This window comes from Pteropus vampyrus, unplaced genomic scaffold (assembly GCF_000151845.1).
Source record: "Pteropus vampyrus isolate Shadow unplaced genomic scaffold, Pvam_2.0 Scaffold311, whole genome shotgun sequence".
NCBI classification, from domain to species: domain Eukaryota; kingdom Metazoa; phylum Chordata; class Mammalia; order Chiroptera; family Pteropodidae; genus Pteropus; species Pteropus vampyrus.
Window position 1 is genome coordinate 1043523 of NW_011889092.1, and position 14761 is coordinate 1058283.

The window sequence follows — 14761 nt, forward strand, 5'->3', positions numbered from 1 at the left end:
CTTTTCTCTACAGCCTTTACTGAGCACTGACTATATGTCATCAGATACTTCCATATTTCCCCATTTAGCAGTCCCTGCCTCCTTCCCCACTGCAGGTCTGGAGCTCACAGGGGAGTGATGGGTGTCGGTTGCGGGGATGGAGGTGATGCCCTAAGAACTCACACGAGTTCTCCCTGCCTGTGCCAAGTCCTCCTCCCACCCCTTCTCACCACCAGACCAGGACTCAAGAGCTATTAGAACAACTAGAGGAGGGGATGTGGCTCCTCACCTCACTGTCTCAAAGAAGCCAGCTCCAGTGGTGGAGGCAACACTCAGGAAGGTGACCTGGAGGAGGTGGGCTTAGATTTGGAGCAGCTGAGGTAACTAGGGGAGGAGGGACAGGGTGGTTCAGGGAAAGAACACTGCCTTGGAAGTTTGAGGCCCAGGTTCTCGTTCCACTTGGCCCTTACTCACTGCGTGACTCTGGACAAGCCCCTTCCTCTCTTTGAGCCTCTTTAGTAGAATGTGGTGACACTGGCCACCAGCAAGTGTGAGGATGGACTGCCAAAGGGAGGGAGGATCCTTTTTACCCTGCGAGGTATAAGCACCGACCTTACTCACAAACCCATTTTATAGGCAAGGGAATTGAGCAACCAAGTTGGGGCCAAAAGTTTAAACCAAACTGAGAAAATTTAAGTTTAAACAGCTGGTAAACACTTCATCAATTGTGCATGGATTGGGCACCTACTGCATATTCAAGTCAGTGCTAGGAAGTCACTTGTGCCAGTTAAGAGTGTGGACTTCTCGGTCTGATTTGAGCTGTGCTGGGACCCATGAGAGGCCTGGTCTTCAGTCCAGTAGCCAGTCTTCCAGGATGACCTCCTCTGGTCACCCCCACCAGGGTGGGTCACTGTGTGTCCCAAGAACAGAAGCAACTATGAGGGCTTCCTGGGAGTGTCATCTTGGGTTTGGGTTTCAGTTCCTGTCAGCTGGGTTGGGCTCAGGAGGAAGAGCTTAGGTGTTAGGACTCATAGGCACACCTGGGAGGGGTGATCAGGACAGGTTCCTGTAGAAGACATGTCTATTGCTGGGCCTTAAAGGGTCAAGGGGACTTGGACTCTGAAGATTGAAGAGAACATCTCAGGTAGGAGGCGTAGAGGTAGAGAATGGGCCTACCCTGTGTGAGAAATGAAAAATAAATATTGTGGCTAGAGCATGGGATGAGTTGTGCAAAGAGGGGGCCAGATGGGAGGCCAGAACCCAAATGCTACTGCCTTGCTCCTGAGCTCAGCCTCAGCCTTCCCCGCCTGGCTTTCTAGCCTCTAAGCTTACATACAAGCTGTTTTCTCTGCCTGGGATGCTTTTTCCCACCTTCTTTGAATAATCCTTACTTATCCTTCCTGTAGTTTTCTCATCTGTGAAATGAGAATGATTATTGGTATCTACCACATAGGCTGGTTTAAGAATTAAATGACACCAAGTATGTGAGGTGTCCTGGCACACAGTAGGTACACAATAAACACTTGTTAATGGAATGGCCAATTCCAGGCCCCACCTAAATGCCCCCACGTTGGGCTCCCTCAACTCACCACAGTCTATCTGCAGCTCTAGGTAGGTGGGGTGGGGGACTCTTCTTTCCATTTTACAGATGAAGAAACTAAGATTGAGGAAGGACCAGTGAGGTTCCCAAGATGTCCTAGCCAGGTGGCAATTTAACAGGGTCTTTCTGACTCTACAGCCCCCTTTTCCAATGTTCCCCCAAAGTCCAGGGGACTCCCAGGGGAATGTCTTCCCTGCACTGAGGGCCTATGGCCATGAGATGGCGCCAGCAAACTGCCCAGGACGGCCAGCCTCACCTTTAGAAAAGTGGCCTTGGGCTGGGTGGCACGTCTGCACACAGCAGGGGCCTCCCCTTTGGGATTGGCACTGAACAACCTCAGGACCAGGTTCCCAGCCTCCTTTCCTCTTGAGCCAGTCTCCAGCCTTTCTCTACTTCTCATTACCAGATAAGCTCGAGCTCTGTTCTCAGGTCTTTGCCTGGTCAATATGACTCTCAGGAGCCACTGGGGACATTGGCAGGCTGACAGGGCCAGTGCTGAGCCTGTCTGTCTGAGGTTGAGGCCCTGGGAGTGTCACTCTGACACCAGGTATCCACCACCCATTTCCCCTCCAGGTATACCACTGGCAGAAACAATGAAGTCCCTCATCCGGTAGAGGGGACAACTTTTTAAAAATTCGGACAACAACATATGGGGTCAATTTATGCCTGCAACAGAAGTAATTCAGTTTAAATGCAAGGAAGAACTGACAAGGGTTGAAGCTTCTTGGGCTGCTTGGATCCTCTGGTCTAAGGATACCCTTTAGATGACTTGGCAGCCTCTCCCCTCCCCTCCCCCCACCGCAAGGCCCTCATATCTGGAAGGGATGAGGAGGTCTGACGGCCAGAAGCAGGAGCTGGAAGCCTGAGTCACAGCCTGCTAGCCAGCCAGGAACCAGCCCAGACCAAGCTGGATGTGGGAATAGGTCTCCCAACTTTGGCCTGCCTGCTGGGAAACAAGGTCTGGAATCCCCCTTGCCCAGCCCCTAGCCTGTGAGTTTAGCAGCAAGGGCACAGGATAACACAGGTCAAGACCCAGTTTCCTTCCCATGAGGAGTCAGACAGGCTGCGATCCATCACCAACTTGCTGTGCGACCCAGCACGAGCCACCTACCCTCTCTGAGCCTGAATTGCCACCCGATAAACAGGGCTAGGCATGATGCCAACCTGACAGGGTCATTATGTGCTCCTGTCACCAACCCATCCTTGACCTGGGCAGCAGCCAACCTAGGGCAAGGAAGACCCCTGGAGCCCACCTCAGGCCAACCTGATGCTACTGCCTTGGCTACTCAGGGGCCAATGTCAGGGCTCTGAGTTCTGGACCCTCAGGGTCAGAGAGGCTTTAAGAGCATCTGAGCCAGAGTTGTTTCCAACAACTCAGAGAAGGAGTCTTCCTGAAGCCTCTTTGACAGGGCTTGTCTGTCTGACCCTTACTTGCATACTTCCCATGACAGCTAGATCACTCCTTCTCTCCCAGGCCACAATATTCCACCTTGAGAAAGCTCACTGGGAAATGTGCTTTGTTACACCAACATCTGACATATGCCCCTAGGCACTACTTCCTATCCCCAATCTGGCCTACCTCTAGGCCACAGAGCCTGGCTGCCTCTGGCACCCAGAGGACAATGAGCAGGGGGCAGAGTCAATCCTTTCTGGAGGAGTTTTGGTTCCACTTGTGGTATCAGGCTGGCCACAAAAGCAGACAAACCTGGCAGAAGGAGGGCACAGGGAGGGCAGGACACCTGATTTCTCTTCTCTTTCTCATTTCCCCTTCTCACCTCCTGCTCAACAGGAATTAAAGCTAGAACTGAAACAACCATTTTGAGTGCAAGGAAGGGGAAGCTGCAGTTTTGGGGAATTTGGGGGTCGAGGCTGCTCCTTTCAGTTTCTCTTCAGCCTCCACAGGCTGAGCAAAAAGGGAACTTGCATCTCCTGAGTCCCTGCTATGACTCCAGCTACCTATCAGTGAGCTCACGTCATCCCCACCGTAATCTGCACAGATGTTTTTATTGGGCACTGGCTATGCACCAAGCACTGTGCAAAGATGCTTTACATGCCATATCTCATTTATTCTTCATAGTTACCATATTCACTTTGCAGGCAAGGAAACTGAGGTTTGGCAAGTTAGCAACAGGTTCTCTCTTGGGAATAAGATGAAGCAGTCAGAGACCATAGTGACCCTGGTGGGCACAGGGCTGAGAAGTCATGGGTGGTCTTGGGGCTGAGAACTGCGAGAGAGACCGCAGGGCCCAGAAGGCAGTGGCGACAGCAGAGGGAGAGTCCACGTGACCGGCTTCCCAAGTCCAGGCCTGTAGCATCTCTTATCCTTCCCAGGGCTCTGGGAGATCCAGAAACCTTCTGATAAACCCTCTTTCCTTAGCTGGTGTGGGAGGGTCTCTGTTCCTTGCCCGGACCCCTAGGATGTCCCATTTTAAGAACCTTTCTGTGGAGGTGTGCCACTTGGATCTCTCTTCAAGAAAGAACCAGAGTCGTCACGTGGCTAGTCAGAGTGGACGCCCTGGCCTCCAAGATGGCGTCAGTCACGCCATCGAGGGAGAAGAAACTCATAGATGTCAAAATAGGGGAGCTGCCAAGCTGATACTGATGTGGGATTTCACTCCTAAAGGCATTGCTAGAGTGTTTCAAAGAGGTTATTACCGGTATTACAACAAGTATGTCAATGTGAAGAAAGGGAGCATCGTTGGGGTTTCTATGGTGAAAAGCTTATGTGTTTTTCAACTACTGTTGTTCTTACAAGGGACTCAAGCATGAGTGGGACACAAGTACCACTGAAGATGGCCCAGTGTGAAGGGCACACTCTGTATTCATGCCATGACTTTCGCCCAGCACCCCGGAATCCTTTCTCAGCCTAATTAATACCTAATAAAACATGACTGGTCCTGGGAAGGAAGGAAAGGAGGAGGGAAGGAAGAAAAAGAGAAAAGAAAGAGAGAGAGAGAGAGAGAGAGAGAGAGAGAAGGAAAGAAGGAAAGAAAGAAAGAAAAGAAAAGAAAAGAAAAAAGAACTGTTGTTTAGCTGCAAGGAGTGTAGTTGGCCAAGAGCCTCTGTTGGTGTCTTTGGGACCCACCCATCCTCTCAGATAAATAGGCTCCAGTCCACTGAGAAGAGATGGCCGAGCTCCAGAGCTCCAGCCAGTCTGGCCTGACCCCAGCAGTCATTGTTCTGCTCCCCTATAGTTTCTTCCCACCTATTCCCAGACCTCCTCTCATGATGATGGCCCCACCTCCTGTTTTTCCTTTGAGGGAACCCCTCTTTCCTCTCCCGGAGTCTCGAGGATCTGGGAGTGGTGGGCCTGAGACCTAGGCCTGTCAATGAGAGAAGAGTGAGTTCGGCAGGCCCCCCCATAACAGGCTCAGGGGGAGACGGGTGACCTTCACTGCGTGCTTCAGAGTCAATTCTAGAGCTTCTGCTGGAACATTGGGAAAAAGAGTTTTTCCACTGGGTTTGTAAAGCTGGTAGGAAGTGATCCTGGAATTGCTGGAGCCAGGAGAACTGTGCCTAGGCAGTGCAGGTGCTACCACCAGGGAGGAGACGATCCAAAGTAAAGCCAAGGGATGGCAGAGTTGAGAGATGGGAGCACCACTGAGCGCCTGCTTCCAGCTATGCATAAAGCTTTACCTTCCACTGAACTTTTTGGTGGCGTGAGCTGATAAATTCCCTTTTGCCTTAGTCCATTTGACTTAGGATTCTGTCACTTGAAATCAGGAGTCCTGCCTATGGACCTGCACCTCTCTCCATAGCCCATGTTCACAGCTTTGGCCCTGGAACCCTAACATACCTGCAGAGGAGGCTGGAACCAACCATGTACCTGGAGGCCACCAGCAGAGGGGCAAGTGGGGACTGAGGGATTGTCAGGTCAAGCTTTATCTCCATAAGGGCAGCTAGGGAAGCCCTCTAATTCATTTCCCAGGAGGAGAGCCCCTCCTCCATCAGCACCCAGAGTAACCACTGCGTCATCTCAGTAGCTCCTGGGCAGGAAACTGGAAAGCTGGAAACTTGTGTTCCAGTCCTAGATTCTTCTTCTACTTGTGTGACCCTGGAGCAGTCACTTCGCCTCCCTGAGTTTTATTTTTCTATTTCCCTACTTCACTGCTACAGTTTCTTGGCCAGTCACTGTGCTAAATGCTTTCGATGCAGGTTCTTATTTTCTTTTACAACAGCCCTGTGTAGTGGGTTGTATTCTCCCCATTGACAGACGAGGAAGCAGGCTTAGAAAAGGCTGGTGGCTTGCCCAAAGTGACATAGTGAGTCAGCGGTGAGCCAAGACTAGGATGCAGATCTGAGTAATGGTAATGTCTGTGGTCAGGAAGAGAGGTGCTATTTTCCTCCAGGAAAACTGAGGCCAGAGAGATTAGGAACTTGCTCAAAGTGCCCAGTAAATCCACCAGGGCACCCTTCCTCTCAGGAACACAGTGGCCCGAGATAGGACAAAGAAATGGGGGCCGAGAGATATGGCAGAAAGGACTAGCCCAAGAGTCAATATTAGCCAGACTCCATTCTTTAACTTTGTTAGGAATTGGGAACAAAGTCTGCTTTGTCTTTGGGGCCCCAGAGACCAGCACAGGTTTCAGCTCCCAGGACGTACTGGGAAATGTTGAATGAATGAACCCAGCCTGTAAAGATAAGCCACAGGGCTCTGTCCTTGGTGCTGCCTGACTCAATAAAAATTAAAAAAATCTTTACCTTGGCTGATGACAGAAAAGACTTGCCAAGGGTAATGAAGGTAATGACCCAAGAAGTCTCAGAGGTACTAGTAGCACCTCTGAGACTTCTTGGGTTCCGCAGCCCCTGACCCTCGGGAAGGGCTGACCACCAACACTATCTGAGTGTTTCGCACAGACACTGAAGCCCCAGAGATAGGCAGCTTTGTCCACAGCTCTCACACATAGTTTCAGTGTGGAGAAAGCCTCAGACAACATCTCACTTCCCATGGAAGGCAATCCTCTGACCATCCCTAGCACTCAAGCCTACCTGGCAGAGACAAGACACCCAACTGGACTCCAGCGCCCAGGAGTCAATGTCAGGGCTCTGAGTTCTGGACACTCAGGGTCAGAGAGGCTTTAAGAGCATCTGAGCCAGAGTTGTCTCTGATAACTCAAAGAAGGAGTCTCCCTGAAGCCTCCATGACAGAGCTTGTCTGTCTGACCCTTACTTGCATACTTCCCATGACAGCTAGATCACTCATTCTCTCCCAGGCCACAATATTCCACCTTGAGAAAGCTCACTGGGACATGTGCTTTGTTACACCAACATCTGATATATGCCCCTAGGTACTACTTCCTATCCCGAATCTGGCCTACCTCTAGGTCACAGAGCCTGGCTGCCTCTAAGCCCCAGGACACCCTATAGAAACTGTCCTAAGACGACTCATCAGTTATTCTTTATTCTCATTGGGCAATTCTAGTGCTTATGTTCAGGACCAGGGAACCCAGTGGTGGAGCCCATAAACCAGATATGAGGCCAGGGGGCCATGACCATTTCTAAACCCGAGGACAAAACCCTCCGCCTCTGTCCTGTCTCATTCCTTGCCTGGTCCTGTGGGGCATGGTGGTAAAGAGAGGGAGGCATGGTCTCTTCTTACCATTTCGGAGGAGGAAGCTGAGGCATCCAAAAGCTTAGTACCTTGCCAAGGCCACCTGTCAGTCGGTGGTCTTTCAATCAACTGAACTGCCTTCCACCAAACCCCAAATTCTCACCCTCAAATGTCAGCCATGTGGGACTGGCTCCCCATGTGTGGCCAACCTACCGTGGGAGGAGCAGCATTTTGTAGCCATCTGAGGGGGCTGGGGAGGACGAGATCAAAGACAGTCAATCGCCTGGCTTGGAGTGCAATGTGAGAGGTCAGTGGTGACACACGTGGTTCCCGCTGCAGAAGATGCACTGGTGCATGTGGAGAGTGAATGAAGAACACAGGACAGACCTCATCTTCTTTAGGTGCTCACTCAGGTGACACCTTCTTGATGAGGCCCTTCCCCACCACTCTAGCTAAAATTGCAGCCTCCCACTCTGCACTCATGTGCTCCCTACTCTCCTCCTCGGCTGTATTTTTCCCCTTAGCATTTGTCAATTTTTAACATACTATTTAAGTTTTTGCTTATTGTCCATCTCCCCCCACCAGAACATAAACTCCACCAGGAGAGGGGGTTTCATGCTTTATTTGCTACTGTATCTCCAGTGCCTAGAACAGTGCCTGGCACATAGTAAATATTCTATAAAAATTTGTTGAATAAATGAATGAATTTCTAGTGGTGGTTCAAGAATGTCTGCAAGGAGAGGACTTAGGAGCAGAGATCTGACTGGGGGCAAAGGGGACTTTTGGGGGCTTGAGGCTGTGTTTGTATCACAAGCTATAGTTTGTACTTACAGTATGTATGTTACCGTAAGTATGTTTATTGTTGACTAGGGGCTGACAGAGACCTCAAAGAGGCTGCCTCTATGTATGTGAGATTCAGGCTGTGAATAGTACCAGCTGAGAAGCGTGAACCGGACATGGCCTGGCCCAGCCCTGTCTGAGGTCTTCCTGACACTCTTACCTCTATCCCATATCTTTCTCCCCGCACCCCATCCCTACACTGGCCCTGCTCCGCCATATTTTCCCAGAGCCTCCCAGTCTCCCAGCCTGCACACCATCACTCCCTCTGCACCAGGGCCTCTGATTTGGAGCTGTCCTGCACCCTGGGCCAGCACCTTTCTGGCTTCTCTCCCTTCTCCTGCCAGCCTGAACTTCTACTGCAGAACTCAAGATTCCTGTGAATACAGCCAGTCCATTTCTATCTCTCACTCTTGGCACCGTCAGACTGCTCTGTCCTGCACTATGGAGCTGAATGTGGCTGGAGGGTGCAACTTACCTGAGGACCCTGAGGCCCCACAAATGAAATCACCACTTGGCTGGGTTGGAGAACCTTTTGCTTCCTTCCCCTCTCTTCTAAGCCTTTGCCCCATCTTTCTGATCAGCCCTAACAGCCCTCAACTCCTCCTTCACAGGAAAGAGAGCCCTTGCAGAGGAGCCTCCTTCAACTTCCTGGCCACCTAAATAAAGCCATGGCTGCTCTCCATTCTCCTCATTCTTCTGCAGCCCTCCTGAACCTCAGGCCACCTCCTCCTGTATAGACCCTGCTCTGCTGGCTCCTTCCCCTCCTCCCACAGCCCTCTTCATCTTTCCCTCTCCTATCCTAATCAAAGCTCTTCCTTGACCCTACCTATGTGCCTCTCCAGCTTTGCTTCTTCCTCTCTTCACAGTCAAGCTTCTGGAAGAGTTCTCATGGCTCTGCCTTTACTTCTTCCCTTCCTGCCGCATTTCTGATATTCCTGCAGTTGAGCCCAGGTCAGGGCAGAGCAGGAAGCCTTTGGGCCCAGCTTAGAGAACAGTGGGCACTTCATGTTTCTAGGTGAGGCTGGCAAGATGAGACTGTGGAAGCAAGTGTCTGAGTTCCATCACCAGGAAATTTCAGAAGTGACTTGACATAACAGACCTTGGGGGAAAAACAGGCCACTGCTGGGTGACTTCTGTTTGATACCTCCCCACCCCTAGGCTGCTACAAGTCTTCCAGGAAAGGGCCTAGACTCTGATGGGAACGTGGGTGGAACTCAGGGTGGGCAGTGGTACCTCTGTTTAGGTGGTGACTCGGGGATCTGGAGGAGATAGAGGAGGGGCTGATACCTTTGCATAGCTCATGACATCAGTTTGAGAAAGCATCAATTGTCTGTGTCACAGAATAGGAAGGGCTGGCTATCAATCATGGAGCAAGTGAAGGTGGGGAGGTATGAAGTTCTCTAAGTTACCCCCTGGCATCACCTCTGGTCATATAAAAGAAGAAGTTCCATTCTGGAAGGGGTCTCTCCTTCGAGCTCCCTGGAAAACTCAGAATTCTTCAAGCCCCATCAGTAATTCTAATCCTCCCATGCAATCCCATACATTCCCAACTAATGCCTATCCCTGGGTGCCTCAGTCCAGGTCAGTTAGATCCAAATGTCCATTCCTGGCATCTGCACCCCTCAGCCATCCATCACTATTCCCTCTGCAGAGCTTGGCACCTGGCAGACCTGGTTTCCACCCTGACTCTACAGCTCATGAGCAGTGACTTTAGCTCGCTGAGCCTCTGTCCTTAATTATAAAACAGAGACAATAATACCTACCTCACAGCACTGTTTGGGCTCAAATGAAGTAATGGATCTAGAACATCTGACTCAGTACCTGGTAAAAGCAGGTATTTACTCAGTAGGGCTTCTATTATCACTAATAATTATATCACGGACCAGCTAAATCCATGAAAAATGGCCTCGCTTATGGCCTTTGCTTATCTACTTATTCACTTATTCATTCATTTGACATGCATTTTCAGGGAGCTTCACAGTATGCAGGGACTTCATTGGGCTCTGGGCTCTGTTCTTGAGAAGCCCCAGCTGATGGAAGGACAGATGAAGAGGTCTCTGGGAAGACAGAGGAGGTCTCTCTCCTTGCCTGGGGTATCAAGGAAGGCTCCCTGGAGGAGGTGATCCTTTTGTAGAGTATGGACAAGGAAGGGGAGATCTATTGGAGATGTGAGGTCATGGGGTATCTGCAAGTGTTTATGGTTGCAGGTGCTCAGACTGAGAGGTCATCAGAGCCAGGTCCCAACAGGCCTCAAACGCAAGGCTACAAAGCTGGCATCTGCATTGTGGGTGCCAGCTGAGAAGCCCTCAATAGTTTGTAAAGCAGGGCAGAGGTGCAATCAAATTTGAGATTTAGGAGATCCCATGTGGTGCTACATGGAGAACAGATTAGATGTAGTTGGAGTCCAGGTCAGAAATAATAGGGTCTGAAGTGGGGCCCTGGCTCTGGAACAGGGAGTTTCCAGTGCTGGCTAGGGGTAGGGTCAAATTAAGGGGCCTTGAATGCCAGGTTCACAGCAGCCTCTTATCCCTCTTCTATATACCCTTGTACAGCCCTGAAAGCCAGAATGCTAGAAAGACAGATCACGGGGAGGTGGTTCTCAGAGGGGTCCTATTCCAGTCCTCAGGTCACAGAGGAGAATCCAGGGCCCAGAGCAGGTGAGAGGATGGCCTACAGCCCTGTAGTGCACCTGTGGGGGCCTCCTGCCCTGGACCTCATTCCCAAGCCTGCTGCTCTAGTCTGACTCCTCTCCTGAGGAAGCAAGGGTGTGGCTTTGGTAGATGGGGACTTGGAGGAGTCCAGAAGAATGACTTGCTCCAGCTGCCAGGCCCATGCAGGCCCTCTCCTCTCTGACTGGGGAGGGGAGCCCTTAGAACTTCCAGAGTTCTCTCTTTCTCCACACCCAGTTTGCAGCTGAGAAAATTGAAGTTCATGGAAGAGAGGCACTGGGCTCCTGGGATAAACAACAGTTTTGACCTATTGGTATACTTGGGTAGTAGTCCCAGCCCTGTTGCTGGGCAGCTGGATTCATGATTCCTGAGGATACCCAGCTAGTGAGGGGGTGAGGTTCCTATAGCACCAGCATGTGACCCTGGCCTGGCCCTTGTGCTTAGCATTGTTCCCAGGGTGCACTCCCCTTCCAAATCAGCCTGTGTCTCTGCAAGGTATGGCTGAGGAGGACAAAACAGGAAGAAACCATGTACCATTCGTTTCAGGAAACTGTGGGTCTGGGCTGGTCCCTTCTCCGGCAGAGTGGTTCGGGCCCTACTCTGCTCAAGGGAGTTAGATGTCCCAACAGCACAGCTCAGCCAGGATGGGCTTGGTGGGGAGGCCTGGCTTTGGTACTTGGAGCTTGCAGACTCAACAAAGCCTCCTCAATGTCTTGTGTTATACTTGGCCTGGACCCTACTTGGGATTTGGATGGGCTGAGGGTAGCATATGGGACTACATGGGAGATATGGTTCCTGTTTAAAGTGATCAATGCCAGGTGCCTGTTATCTTCAAATCCCCTGGAGAGGCCAGTGGGGCAGGCCTGCTCACTGCCATTTCCCTGATGGGAAAACTGAGGCGCCTCACCCGCACCCCCTGCCTTTAAATCAGTCAACAAGCCCTGTTTGATCTCCATTCTTATATCTGTCAACCTGGCTACTTTTCCCATTGTATCGTTCCTGTCTCAACCTAGTGCAGCCACCTCATGCTCTCTCTCTTCCACCTCCCTGGCCAATCCATCCCCTTTCTGCAGCCAGAGGGAATCTTTGTTCAGCAAAATTCTGAACAAAATTCTCATCACTTTTCTGCCTAAGCATTTTATAGTTTCCCAGTGCCTGAGGGTCAAGGTAAACCCCGGCCCTACTAATCTCTCTGTTCTCAGCACTCCCTCCTGCCTCTCCCAGGTGATCTGCAGGGCCCTGAAGACCAGCTACTTTCAGTTCCTGGGACCAGCTATGTTCTCCTTTGCTCCCTGGTCAGTGTCAGTGCTGTTTCCACCCCTAGACTGCTCTCTCCCCACATCTGCAGTTGGAAGAGTTCCACTATGAACTCAGCGACAGAAGAGACCCAGGCCCTGCCCTCAGGAGCTTAGTATAAACAAGAAACTTGTACCTGAAGGTCCATAATTCAAGGCAGATGTCAGTGCTGCAGAGTCCCAAGGGGACCCAGGCCAGAGAGCTGGCTTCACAAGCAGAGAAGATTCAGTGGAGAAGGCAGCAACGAAATGGCCAAGTATACACGGAAGCAAAAGCATTTCAGGGAGAAGGAATAGCAAGAATGGAGGCTGGATGAGGCACCTTGAAGGATGGTGAACACAGGAGCTGCCAGTGCACCAGTAAATGTGGTTGGAAAAGCGGTCCAAATTAAAAATAATAGTGATACAATTATTAAACCTCACTGCATGCCAGATGTACATTACATTTAATCCCTGTGAGATAGTACTAGTATTACCTTCATTTTATACCAAGGCACAGAGAAGTTAACTGACTTGCCTGAGGTGGCACAGGTAGAATGAATGGCTACTGGGCTATGAACCCAGGTAGTCCAGCTCCAGAGTCCATGTTCTTAGCTCCTACAGTACACTAGGGCTGGGGTAGGGAGGGTCTCAGGCGGCAGGGAAATCAATTCTCTCTATTGCTCTACCCAATCTGCCTGGGACCCAGCTTGCCCTAGGGTCACCCTCCCACCAGTTGCAGGGCTCCACAAATGCTGCCTCTTCCAGGAAGTCTTTAGAAACCAACTAAAAGGAGTCCCTCTACTTCTTCCAGTGTCCCCCCACCCCCCACCCCCCACCATGGGAAATCTGAGGTCAGGAATGTCCATTCAAGGAGAACCTCATGACCCTGGCTGCCCATCAGATTCCTGGACCTCTCCTGGGGAGAAATGTGTGCCTGTCAAGTATCTCTTGCTGTGGAGCACCCCTCCCCCATTCCTTGTTAATCTTGTTCATTCAAGGTGGGTACCTGACCCAGAGCTGATCAATCAGAGCATCCATCCAGACCCCTTACCAGTGATTGGTTCAGGGGAAACTGGGTAGGGCTTGCCCTCAAGAATTTTGGTGCAACCAGCATGAAAGGTTCTCTCCCTTTTCCTCCAGGATTATTATCTTTGAGGGCTCTGGAAGCCTGGTGCTTCTGAAAAGAACTTGGTTGAGAATGTAGGAAGTCAGGAGAAAAGATACAAAAAGAGAAAGTGCTGATGACATCATTGTAACTGCTGGTTCTAGTCACATCCAATCTAGGTCTAATTTGGACTAATACATGAACTAATACCTGTTTTGCTCAAGCTACTTGCATTTGTCACTTGCAATCAAAATACTCCTGACCAACATGACACCAATATGATGACAATTGGAAAAATAGATAAATTAGAATTCATCAAACTTTTGTGCATTGAAGGACTCTATGAACAGTATGAAAAGACAACCCACAGAATTAGAGAAAATATTTGAAAGTATATCTGATAAGGGATTAACATCCAGAATATATAAAGAACTGCTACAACTCAACAACCACAGCAATAAAAACAACTTGATTCAAATATTGGCAAAAGGCTTGAATAGACATTTCTTCAAAGAAGATATCCATGGCCAATAAGCATATAAAAGATGCTCAAAGTCACTAATCATTAGAAAAATGCAAATCAAAACCATAATGAGATATCACCTTACATTTTTTAGGATGGCTATTATAAACAAACAAACAAACAAACAACAACAAACAACAACAACAACAAAAAAAAACAAAGCAAAACAAACGAACGGAAAAAAACCAAACCAGGGTATAACAAGTGTTGGAGAGGATGTGGAGAAATGGAACCCTGTTCATTGCTAGTGGGAATGTAAAATGGTACAGCTCCTGTGAAAAAAAGCATGGCAGTTTCTTCAAAAAATAAACATAGAATTACCATAAGATCTAGCAATTTCACTTCTAGGTGAAAAGAATTGAAAGCAGGGGCTCAAACAGATATTTAAACACCAATGTTCATAGCAACATTATTCACAATAGCCAAAAGGTAGAAACAACCTAACTGTCCATCAACAGAATGATGATTAAACAAATGGTGGTATATCCACACACTGGAATATTATTCAGCCTTATGGAGCAAGGAAATTCTGACACACGCTACAACATGAATGAACCTTGAAAACATGCTAAGTGAAATAAGCAAAATGCAAAAGGATAAACACTGTATGATTCCACTTATGTGAAGGACCTAAAATAGTCAAATTCGTGGAGACAGAAAGTAGAATAGTAGTTATCTGGGGCTGAGTGAGGGAGAAATGGGGAGTTGTTGTTTAATGGGTACAATGCTTCAGTTTGGGATGATAAAAAAGTTTTGGAGATGGATAGTGGTGATGGTTTTACAACAATGTGAATATACTTAATACCACTGAATTATACATCCAAAAGGGTTAAAATGAGAGAGAAGTCCAAAAGGGTTAAAATGAGAGAGAAGTCAAAATGGATGATAGAGGCTTCATCTGCTTTTACAACCACATCGAAGTTGTGACAGAAACTGGAGCAAACAGCAAGCAGAATTGCCTGGGGGTCTAGATGAACATGCCCAACAACTAGGGAGAGAAATAAGAAATCATCCTGCAATGGGAGGAGGTAGAACAGGGAAAGGTCGTGAGGCTGCTCATCCCAACCGGTGGCATGGCTGAATCTGTGGACTGTTTGCTGAATCTTAACAGGTGGCTGAGTGGAACAGAGGCTGTGGCAGCTGCATTCAGCAGTGGCAGCTGGCAGCTGTCGACACCTCTTAAAGGGGCTGAGTCCGTGACCAGACTTTCGTAGTGA

General features: G+C 49.5%; 1 protein-coding gene across 6 annotated transcripts in view; it reads right to left on the reverse strand.

The window, feature by feature from the left end:
- Positions 1 to 14761, reverse strand: part of P2RY6 (pyrimidinergic receptor P2Y6) — a 42796-nt gene that overhangs the window by 7694 nt on the left and 20341 nt on the right. The window lies entirely within an intron of this gene.